Source organism: Silene latifolia, chromosome 1, assembly GCF_048544455.1.
Source record: "Silene latifolia isolate original U9 population chromosome 1, ASM4854445v1, whole genome shotgun sequence".
In the NCBI taxonomy this organism is placed as follows: domain Eukaryota; kingdom Viridiplantae; phylum Streptophyta; class Magnoliopsida; order Caryophyllales; family Caryophyllaceae; genus Silene; species Silene latifolia.
This window is the reverse complement of record NC_133526.1, coordinates 85,091,856-85,102,040: the sequence shown is the minus strand read 5'-3', so window position 1 is coordinate 85,102,040 and position 10,185 is coordinate 85,091,856.

Sequence of the window (10,185 nt, the reverse complement as noted above, 5' to 3'; positions counted from 1 at the left end):
AAGGCTATTGTAAGTATATGACACGTAAAAATGAGATGCATAAGCTATGAAGTGGCCTTTATATAGGGGAAGGGAGTGAAACGTAAACAAGCTAGAGACATGCAACCCCAATCGGGGATGGGGGCCCCGATCGGGGTCGTGTATTTCCAGCCCGTTTACCTTAACTCTCCTCTTAATTGCTTGGAGAATCCTATGTGGGTGATTAATTGAGCAATTAATCACCCGGTTAAGACCTAACTCTTGGCATCCTAGGTAGCTTGGAATCCAAATTTTGTAATTCAAATTATAAGAAAACTCTCCAAAATATATGAATAATGCTTGAGAGTTTCTCACATCAATTTCTTCTTCTCTTTTTTTTCATTTCAATTCATACTTCTTTTTTCCATTTCATGCTTTTTCATTTCTTTTTTTCTCAACTTTTTTTCTTTTCATTCTCATTTTTCCATCATTTTTTCATCACTTTTCTTTTTCACTTTTTTTTTCCTTGAGCATTAAGACCAAGCTCACATGATTTTCAAACTTTGAAACAAATCCCAATTGAGCACCCAAACAAGACAAACAAAGCTACTAGCTCAACAAGGTAGGCAAGTTATAATGTAGCTAGGGAAAAATGTTTGTGAAGGGGTCAAGAAGGCAAATATATTCAAGTGAATGGCTCCAAAATGCTAAAACAAATGAAAGCATGCTTACCAAGAGATGACATGAGAACCATACTTGTGCGTTTTGATGAAACACACATCATAAGGAGACACCTACACTCACCTAAGAGAGACCGGATATGGATGCATTGGTCTAAAGAGGCTCTACCTTACCATTTTGTAGCTCGCCAAAAGTCAAGATCAAGCCTTTTCGGTTCATTCTCCATCTCTCACCTACTATGTCAAGACATTCCCATGTAGCTATTATCCCATCATAAAAGAATAAATCATTAGCCAAAAGCTATAAATAGGATAATCAAAGAGGAAAGTAGGCTACAAGCAAGCACAAAGCAAAAATTTCTCTCAAAAATTTTCAAATTTTCTACACTATATGCATATGCAATCTCCCCCAAGCTAAACATAACATTGTCCTCATTGTGCTAACAATTAAATCTACCCAACGAAACCATAAGAATGGCTCAAAGCACAAAATAAGAAGGACTAGAGGTCATGTTTAATGGATTGCAAGACCTAAACTAAAATACAAAGCAAATAAAAACTTACTCGACTTGCTAGCCTCCCCCCAAGCTAGCATGAATTCGGGGGATTTCTTCATCAACCATCTAAGAAAATGGCCAAAAGTTGAACCTCTTTCTTCCTTTCTTCTTCTTACCACTACCACGTGATTCACCTTGTTGACTACTTCCACTTGAATCATCCTCTTGAAGAGGAGTGATATACTCACCAATGTTGTGGCCACTACCAAGACCATCACCATAACTACTATACCCACCATACCCTCCATATCCGCCATAACCTTCATAGCCTCCTTGTAATGCCTCAACACCATAATCCGAACCACAAAAATCCGGACCGGGTGCATATGTAGTAAAAGTACTTGCATCATTGTTAGGAGGAGGAGGGGGAGGGGGAGTACAAGCTAAGGAGGAAATCCACCCGGGGGATAAGTATAAAAAGAAGGGTGCGGCCCCTCGGGTTGGATTACTCCTTGCCTTACAAAATGATCATAAATGGGATGTAATGCAAGTCTTTGGTCATCACGAATGGTATTAACACTTAAGCTTAATTCCCGCATCATATCCATCATTTCAAGGCTCGAGGGTGAATGAATGCTAGAGGTGGAGTGACGTGCTTGGGAGGGTTGACCTCCCTTACGCTTCTCAACGGTGATACGTGGCTCACCTCTTAGGTCCAAATGGTAAGTAGGTTTAGTAAAAGGGGCACTCCCATGATAAGGCTTGGTGTGGACTAAAGCCTTAATTTCTTTCTTTTCTCCGGGTAGACTAATGGAGTCTTGCCTACCTATCTTCCAAACCATGTTAGGGTGAGCATCCCTAAACCAATTACAAGAAATAAAATATTCATAATCAAGCCCAACCTCTTTTTCCCTAGACACGAGCAACGGTCTCAAGTTGGTATTTTCTTGGTTGAATCGACATAAGTGGTGTGCAATCTTAGTAACCAAACCCCCCAAGACAATACAACTATTTTTGGGGTTCCATTGTTTGGTCAAGTGAACCACAAAGTGGTAGGGGATATTGATTCCCCAAGCATCATCACCATTAACATTCAAGAATGCACCCAAAATCTCTACCTCAATCTTCCTCACCGAGGGAGGCTCATTTCTCCCAAAAAAGGTCCATCCCATAAACCTTTGCCAAACCCTTATGTCGGGGTAATGTATATATTGATGAGGGCAATGGTCCTAACTTTGAAAGGGGTAGTGAGAAATGGAATTCCATGTTAAAACGGGATTGTAAGAGTCGGGTAACTCGGTAGGTAAGTCCTTGTGAGGCAATTGGAAGATGTTGGCAAAATCCGCTAGGTCCATTCTATGGTCATCATTAAACAATCGGAAGGTCACAAAAAGCACAAAACCGGGTTTTCTAGACCTATGAAACTCAAAAGAGCTTAATAACTCAAGGGTGAGTTCGGGAAAAGTCTTATAATCCATTGTATAACAATGCTTCATACCAAGACTTTTAAACAATGCTTTAACATTTTTCTCAATTCCAATGTTGTTTAAAGAAGCTTGGTTGATAAATTTGGTTGGTTTCATACTTTTGCTCTTTAGGATGACCCAATTGTTATATGTGAATTGAAGATCACTCCGGGAAAATCCGGGTCTTGCCACTCCGGGACCTCTTCCATTTGCACATCCTCCGCAGCATGGGAAGATTCCGCCTCACCTCTTCTCCTTTTAGAAGCACCTTGGGTAGGAGGTCTTCTTGGTGGTGCCATTTTTCTGAAATTTAAGACAAAAATTCATCTTAAGGCAAACCAAAATTCATCCAAATAGACATAATAGAACGAATTAGTGAACTAATTCATACTACAAACATGAGTAAAGCATTCTACAATCAATTTCTAGTACTAAAAAGCACAAAATCAAATTCCCCTAAATTGAGTTAGGGTTTGCATAATTCGATTTAATTGACTGAAATTGATGAAATTAAAGAGAAAAGGGAAGAAAACTTACCTATTGATGTTAATGGTTGATTGATTCTTGCAAAATTGATGAAGAAAGTGATGTTCCTTGTGATTGTAGGCGAAGAAATGAAGAAAAATGATAGAGAGAAGGGAGAAATAGGTACCGTCGGGTTTGAGTATGATAGAATGAATTCTATCTCTTTTTTTTTACTTACCCGTATAAAGCTGCCAAGAAAACACGAAACCGCGAGGGTCGGGGCTGGCAACCATGATCAGGGTTGACGCATTCTTCGCTTTTTGACTTTCTTCCGTATTACTTTTTAATTTTGTTCTGTTTCTTGAAAACCACGTCCCCTAATGGGGTTCTTACATGGGGAAGCATGCCAGATTCTCTTATAAACCTCCTTTTCTTCATTTTCACCTAAAAATCACAAAAAGAAATATCGTCAAGTCGAGTATTTTATTACTAATCTACGTAAAACAATAAATTGCAGAAAAATAAAAACAAAAATAAATAAAAGCAAATAAAAAGCTTGGGTTGCCTCCCAAGAAGCGCTGGTTTAACATCCCGCACGACGTGAAAGCTTGAGACGGTTTAAGCTTTCTTTGGTAGAGGTTGAACGGTCATTTCCTCTATCACACCAACGACCATATTCTCATGGTAGAGCTTCAAACGAAGGCCATTTTCTTTGAATTTTTCGCCCTTGGTGGTTATCACTTCAACGGAACCGAACTTGTTGACAATTGTGACGGTATATGCACCGGTCCACCGTGATCGTAACTTTCCCGGAAATAGCTTGTAACGGGAATTGAATAGCAACACCTTATCACAAATTTGAAATTCTTTATTCAATATCTTCTTGTCATGCCATCTTTTTGTTCTCTCCTTGTAGAGACGGGAGCTCTCATAAGCTTGTAAGCGGAATTCATTGAGTTCATTAAGTTGCAACAACCGCTTTTCTCCACTCAATTTTGGATCCATGTTAAGCTCATTAACCGCCCAATAAGCTTTTTGTTCCATCTCAATGGAAAGACGGCATGCCTTTCCATACACCAACCTATACGGTGAGGTACCAATAGGTGTCTAATATGCGGTACGGTAGGCCCACAAGGTATCATCGAGCTTCATACTCTAATCCTTTCGTGATTTGGCAACAACTTTCTCGAGTATGGACTTGATCTCACGGTTAGAAACCTCCACTTGGCCACTAGTTTGTGGATGGTAAGCCAAGCTTCTTCGATGATAGACTCCATACTTCTCTAATAAGGCATCAAGTGGTTTCTCACCAAAATGAGTACCACGATCACTAATGACCGCTCTTGGAACACCAAACCTTGGAAATATGATCTTCTTGAATAAGTTGATCATGGCACGAGCATCATTTGTTGGAGTAGCGATTGCCTCTAGCCATTTAGAGACATAATCAACGGCGACCAAAATATATTGATTCCCTTTTGAGGAAGAAAACGGTCCTTGATAATCTATACCCCAAACATCGAATATGTAATACTACGGTTTTATGAGTCTCTGGGTACTCTATCGAATGGGCCTTACTCTGTCGAGTAAGGGTGTTTTGGGATACGAAACAGTAGTCTTCCTGTAGGGTACTCGATCGAGTAGCCTTGGCACTCGATCGAGTAGCTCAGTTGACGGGTAATATTTTGACGGGTTTTGTTAATGACGCGGTTTAGCATATATATTTTATATCGTCTTCTTCCCTAAACGCTTTTCATAATTCTAATTCACTCAAAGGAGATTTAAAACTACGTTGTTCTCTTCATCCGCGTTATTGTCAAATCCTGGAGCTTGAGAGGTCGGATTTCGTTGTTCTTTGTGTCCTTGTGATTCTTGCGTCGAGGGTAAGTCCTACATATCAATTTTATAGCAGTTGATTGACTTTGTTTAAGCCCTAATTTATGGGATTGGGGGTTTTTGTGATTAGTTGTATTGTTAGTAATTATGTGATTATGTGATAGGAGGAGGATTCGTAGAGGAAGGGTTTTGAGACAGCTGATAAGATCATCTGCTTATGTTTGCATTCCAGGTAGGGTTTCCCTACTCAGTATTAGTCACATAATGTGGATTGGTGATTTGGTTGTGATTGTTGTTAAAGTATAATATTGGTACTGTGACGGTTGTTGGATCTTATCATTATTGATTATTGTTGATTGTATCTGTCTGTGATCTTCGGGGTGCATCCCTGGCTGAGTGGAGTTACTTGGGGGAGTGGCTTCACGCCCATGGTTTGCCTTCTATGGAACCCGCCACAGAAGGGATGTGCACATTAATGGACTTGGGTTTATCGCTCGATGGAGATGAGCGGGGCTTAGGTGGGAACGGCTGCGGTCCCCCACTGATGGCGAGGAGTAACCTGTTGCGATGGGTACTCTGGCAGGGCTACACACTTTAGTGTGTAGTCAATATTGAGGAGTTGGTGATGGAGTTCGGGTTGATGTGACGATTGAGCTGTTTTGATTCTTGTCTTTTTGTGATTGTATTGTGTGATTAGTACTGACCCCGTTTAATTATTTTAAAAACTTTGGTGATCCATTCGGGGATGGTGAGCAGTTGTTGAGCAGGTTTGACGAGAGGCATTTGGGCTAGCTGGGATGTGTCACCACGAGCTGATTAGAGTCCTCCGCTGTCATATTTTAGTTGTTTAGACATTTGATTTTTGAGAACGTGTATTGCACCGTTTGTCAGTTTGGATTTGGTTTGTAATCACTTTTAAAAGTTTGGCTATTTAAATTATGTTTCTTTATTGTCATTTGATTATCATTGCCTCGGGAAACCGAGATGGTGACGTTCTTATACATGAGTGGTCCTGGTAAGGCACTCGGAGTATGGAGGTGTCACAAAGTGGTATCAGAGCGACGATCCTGAAACCTGTAACCAATGAATCTAATGAACATAGGGAGTCAATTAAAATGAACACGGGGAAGAAGTTGTGGGAGCTAATGCAAAGGCTTGGGAGACGTCCTAAAGTCGCGAACTCGCCCTGCAATTTTAAACCGGTCACATGGGAGTACGTGTCAGGGTCGTATGTGTTGTCTTTTGGTCTTATGTGTACCTAATAGCATGTGTTGTGAATTGTTGGATGTTAGATGTGGAGAATTGGAAGTATGGATAAAATTTGAAGGAGACGTGTTTTATATGTTGAATTGAATGAAAAAGGATGTTGGGTGTTTATAATATGGCATTTCAATAACATGAAGGAAGTGTTTGTTGGTTGCATAAAGAGTTGCTAGAAATACATGAATATTTATTATATCATTGAAAGTATAGTAATGTATATAAGGTGGGAGAGTGAGATAACATGCGGGTAGTGTATACGAGTCAGCATGACTCGATCGAGTGGGGGGCACTCGATCGAGTAGGTGAGGTGCTCGATCGAGTGGGTCTGACTCGATCGAGTGGGTCTGACTCGATCGAGTGGCATGTCAGCTGGTCGAGTATGTTTATGATAAGGAGGTCTGATTAGGTTCTGGAGTCGAGGCACTCGATCGAGTATGTTGGGCACTCGATCGAGTAGCCTAAACTCGATCGAGTGGGTCTTGGTACTCGATCGAGTGGGGTCTGTGCAGGCTATATACGTGCTTGAGTTAAAGTATGCGTGTATATATCTACCTTTTCTTATATAGTTTCAAGATGCCGCCTAAGAGAAACGCCCTGTATGCTAGAGCTGAGAGCATGACCACCGATGACATAGTTAAGATGTTGGAGCACCAAGATGCTCTTACGGAAGCTTTAAAGATAGTGGGCAAGGATAAGGATATTGATCATTCAAAGATTAGTCGCTACATAGCGAGGTTTAACCCAAAAGAGTACAAGGGGACCGGGGAGCCAATTCTTCTGGATAATTGGCACAGAGAGATGAAGAACATCCTGGATTTGGTGCACTGCCCGGATGAGATGAAAGTGGAACAAGCTGCGTTCTACTTCAGAGAGGCGGCAAGAGAGTGGCGAGACAAGGTAAAGGTGAATGCTAGAGATATGTATGCGAGGCAGGGGTTACCTACTATTCCTTGGGAAGAGTTTAGAAAGGCTGTGAGGCGAGAGTTCGTGTTGGAGCATGTGAGGAGTCAGCTGAGAGAGGAGTTAGATGGGTTTAAGATGACAGCTGACATGACGGTGGCTGAGTACTACCGACAATTTAATGAGAAGGCTAGGTATGCTGAGGATATGGGGTTGAGTGATGAGAACCTGGCTCTGAGGTTTGAGAAGGGGTTGACCCCCAAGATCATGGAGAAGTTACCCGTGGGAATCCTTACAGATGTTAAGGAAGCTTATGAGAGAGCTGGGAGGGCTGAGAGGCTGGTAGAGATGACCCGAGAGAGAAGTGCTGAGAAAAGAAAGGTTGAGAGTGAGGGTGGTGGCCAATCTAATTACAAGAAGGGCAACCACACTCAGGCTAGAGCATATTCATCTGGTTCGGGGTTTAGTGCTGGGGCTTCCTATGGGCGTAGCCGTGGTAATAGTAGCAGTAGCTGGGGAATGACCTGTTTTACCTGTGGCTGTGTAGGCCACAAGAGACATGAGTGTACCAGTGCGATGCCGGGAGGTTTTCAGAGATCGGCTCAGGGAAGCTTTTCTCAGGGTCCGGCACAGAGTTATGCGAGCAACAGACCAGCTGGGTCATGGAACAACAGGGGAGGTCAGAGAAAAAACGGTGGGGCCAACCGCAATGGCGGTAACTCTTATCAGAAACCAGCTATAAACACCAACAACAACCAGGGGTCGGGTGCTAAACCGGCTACTTCAGCTAGTACTGTCCAGGGAGGTGGGCAGATGACCAGTGGTAAGCTGTTCATGATGGAGAAGAAAGCAGCTGAGGACGACGCTCATGTTATCACTGGTACTTTTCTTGTTAATGGTGTTTATACCTTTGTTTTGTTTGATTTGGGGGAATCACAGTCGTTTGTATCTTCGAGTCATGTTAAACAGTTGGGTCTGAGAGAGTATGAGTCTGTAAGAGAGGAAGTTTTTATACCTTCGGGTGAGTCTGTATCATGTGGGAGTTTGTATAGAGATGTATCCATGTTAGTTGGGCAAGTTGATCTACCTGTAGACTGGTTAGAGTTCCCTTTAGACGGTTTTGAGATGATAGTCGGGATGGATTGGCTGGGAAAGTACAAAGCTAAGATAGATTGTCATCAAAAGAAAGTGTCTCTGAGAGTTCCTAAGGGCATTAGTGTGTCTTATCGTGGGTTTGTTGTCAAACCCAAAGTTAAGTTGATTGCAGCTGTGACCTTGAAGTCCTATCTAAGGAAGGGGTGCCCGATGATCTTGTGCCATGTGAGAGATGACAGGATGGAGAGTCCGACAGTTGATCAGATACCAGTTGTGGGGGAGTTTTCAGATGTCTTCCCAGAGGAGATTCCGGGGTTGCCACCGAAGAGAGAGATAGATTTTAGTGTTGAGCTGAAACCGGGGACGGGGCCAATCTCTAAGGCACCGTATCGGATGGGTCCTAAGGAGTTGGAGAAGCTCAGGAAGCAGTTAGATGATCTGATTGAGAAGGGATATATTAGACCTAGTGTATCACTGTGGGGAGCGCCAGTTCTGTTTGTGAAAAAGAAATATGGGAGCCTGAGGTTGTGCATAGATTACAGGGAGCTGAACAGAGTGACGGTGAAGAACAAGTATCCTTTTCCAAGGATAGATGATCTGTTTGATCAGTTGAGTGGGGCAGCAGTCTTTTCTAAGATTGATTTGAGGTCAGGGTACAATCAGGTGAAGATTAGAGAGGAGGACATACTAAAGACAGCTGTCATGTCGAGGTATGGTCATTATGAGTATGTGGTGATGCCGTTTGGGTTATCTAATGCACCCGCTGTGTTTATCGATTTGATGAACAGAGTCTTCAATCAGTTTTTGGACAAGTTTGTGGTGGTTTTCATCGATGACATCTTAGTCTATTCTAAGACTAAGGAGGAGCATAAGGAGCATCTCAGGATTGTGTTGCAGACCTTGAGGGAGCATGAGTTGTATGCCAAGTTGTCAAAGTGTGAGTTCTGGTTAGAGAAAGTTGCCTTTCTGGGGCATGTGATTTCAAAGGAAGGGGTAGCTGTGGATCCTGCAAAGATTGAGGCAGTTACCAAGTGGGAAGCACCAAAGAATGTAGCTGAGATCAGGAGTTTCTTGGGTTTAGCAGGATATTACAGACGGTTCGTGAAAGATTTCTCCAAGATTGCTAGACCTATGACGGCTTTGATGAGGAAAGAGAACAGGTTTCGTTGGGATGAGAGTTGTGAGACGGCATTCCAAACATTAAAGGAACGTTTGACCACAGCTCCAATCTTAGCATTGTCTGAAGGGAGTGAGAACTTTGAAGTGTATACAGATGCTTCAAGGAATGGTTTGGGATGTGTGTTGATGCAGAACGGTAAAGTAATTGCCTATGTTTCTAGGCAATTGAAGCCTTATGAGGAGAATTATCCTACACACGATCTGGAATTGGGTGCAGTTGTGTTTGCTCTCAAGATTTGTAGACATTACCTTTATGGGGCGACCTTTAAGGTATTTTCAGATCACAAGAGTCTCAAGTACATCTTCACTCAAAAGGAGTAGAACATGAAACAGAGGAGGTGGATGGAGCTGATTGGCGATTATGACATGGATATTATCTACCATGAAGGGACGGCCAATGTGGTTGCAGATGCTTTGAGCAGGAAGAGTGTACATTCTTTGTGCACAGCTATACCGTTGATGAGATTGAGAGATGAGGTTGGGAGGTTTGGGATACATATGATCCAGAAAGGGGATACCATGAGAGATTTGACAGTGCAGCTTGATCTTTATGATGATATCCGCGGTAAGTAGGTGTTGGATCCCAAGATGGTGGAGTGGAGAGTTGGAGTAGAGAACGGGACAGTGTCTAGATTCTCTATTCATACAGACGGTAGTTTGAGGTTTGATGGGAGGTGGTGTGTCCCTAATGATGAGGAGCTGAAAAAGACAATCATGACAGAGGCATATTGTACACCATATTCGGTACATCGAGGTGGTGACAAGCTGTACACGGATTTAAAGAAGACTTTCTGGTGGCCTGAGATGAAGAAAGAAACAACTGAGTTTGTGGCCCGTTGTTTGACA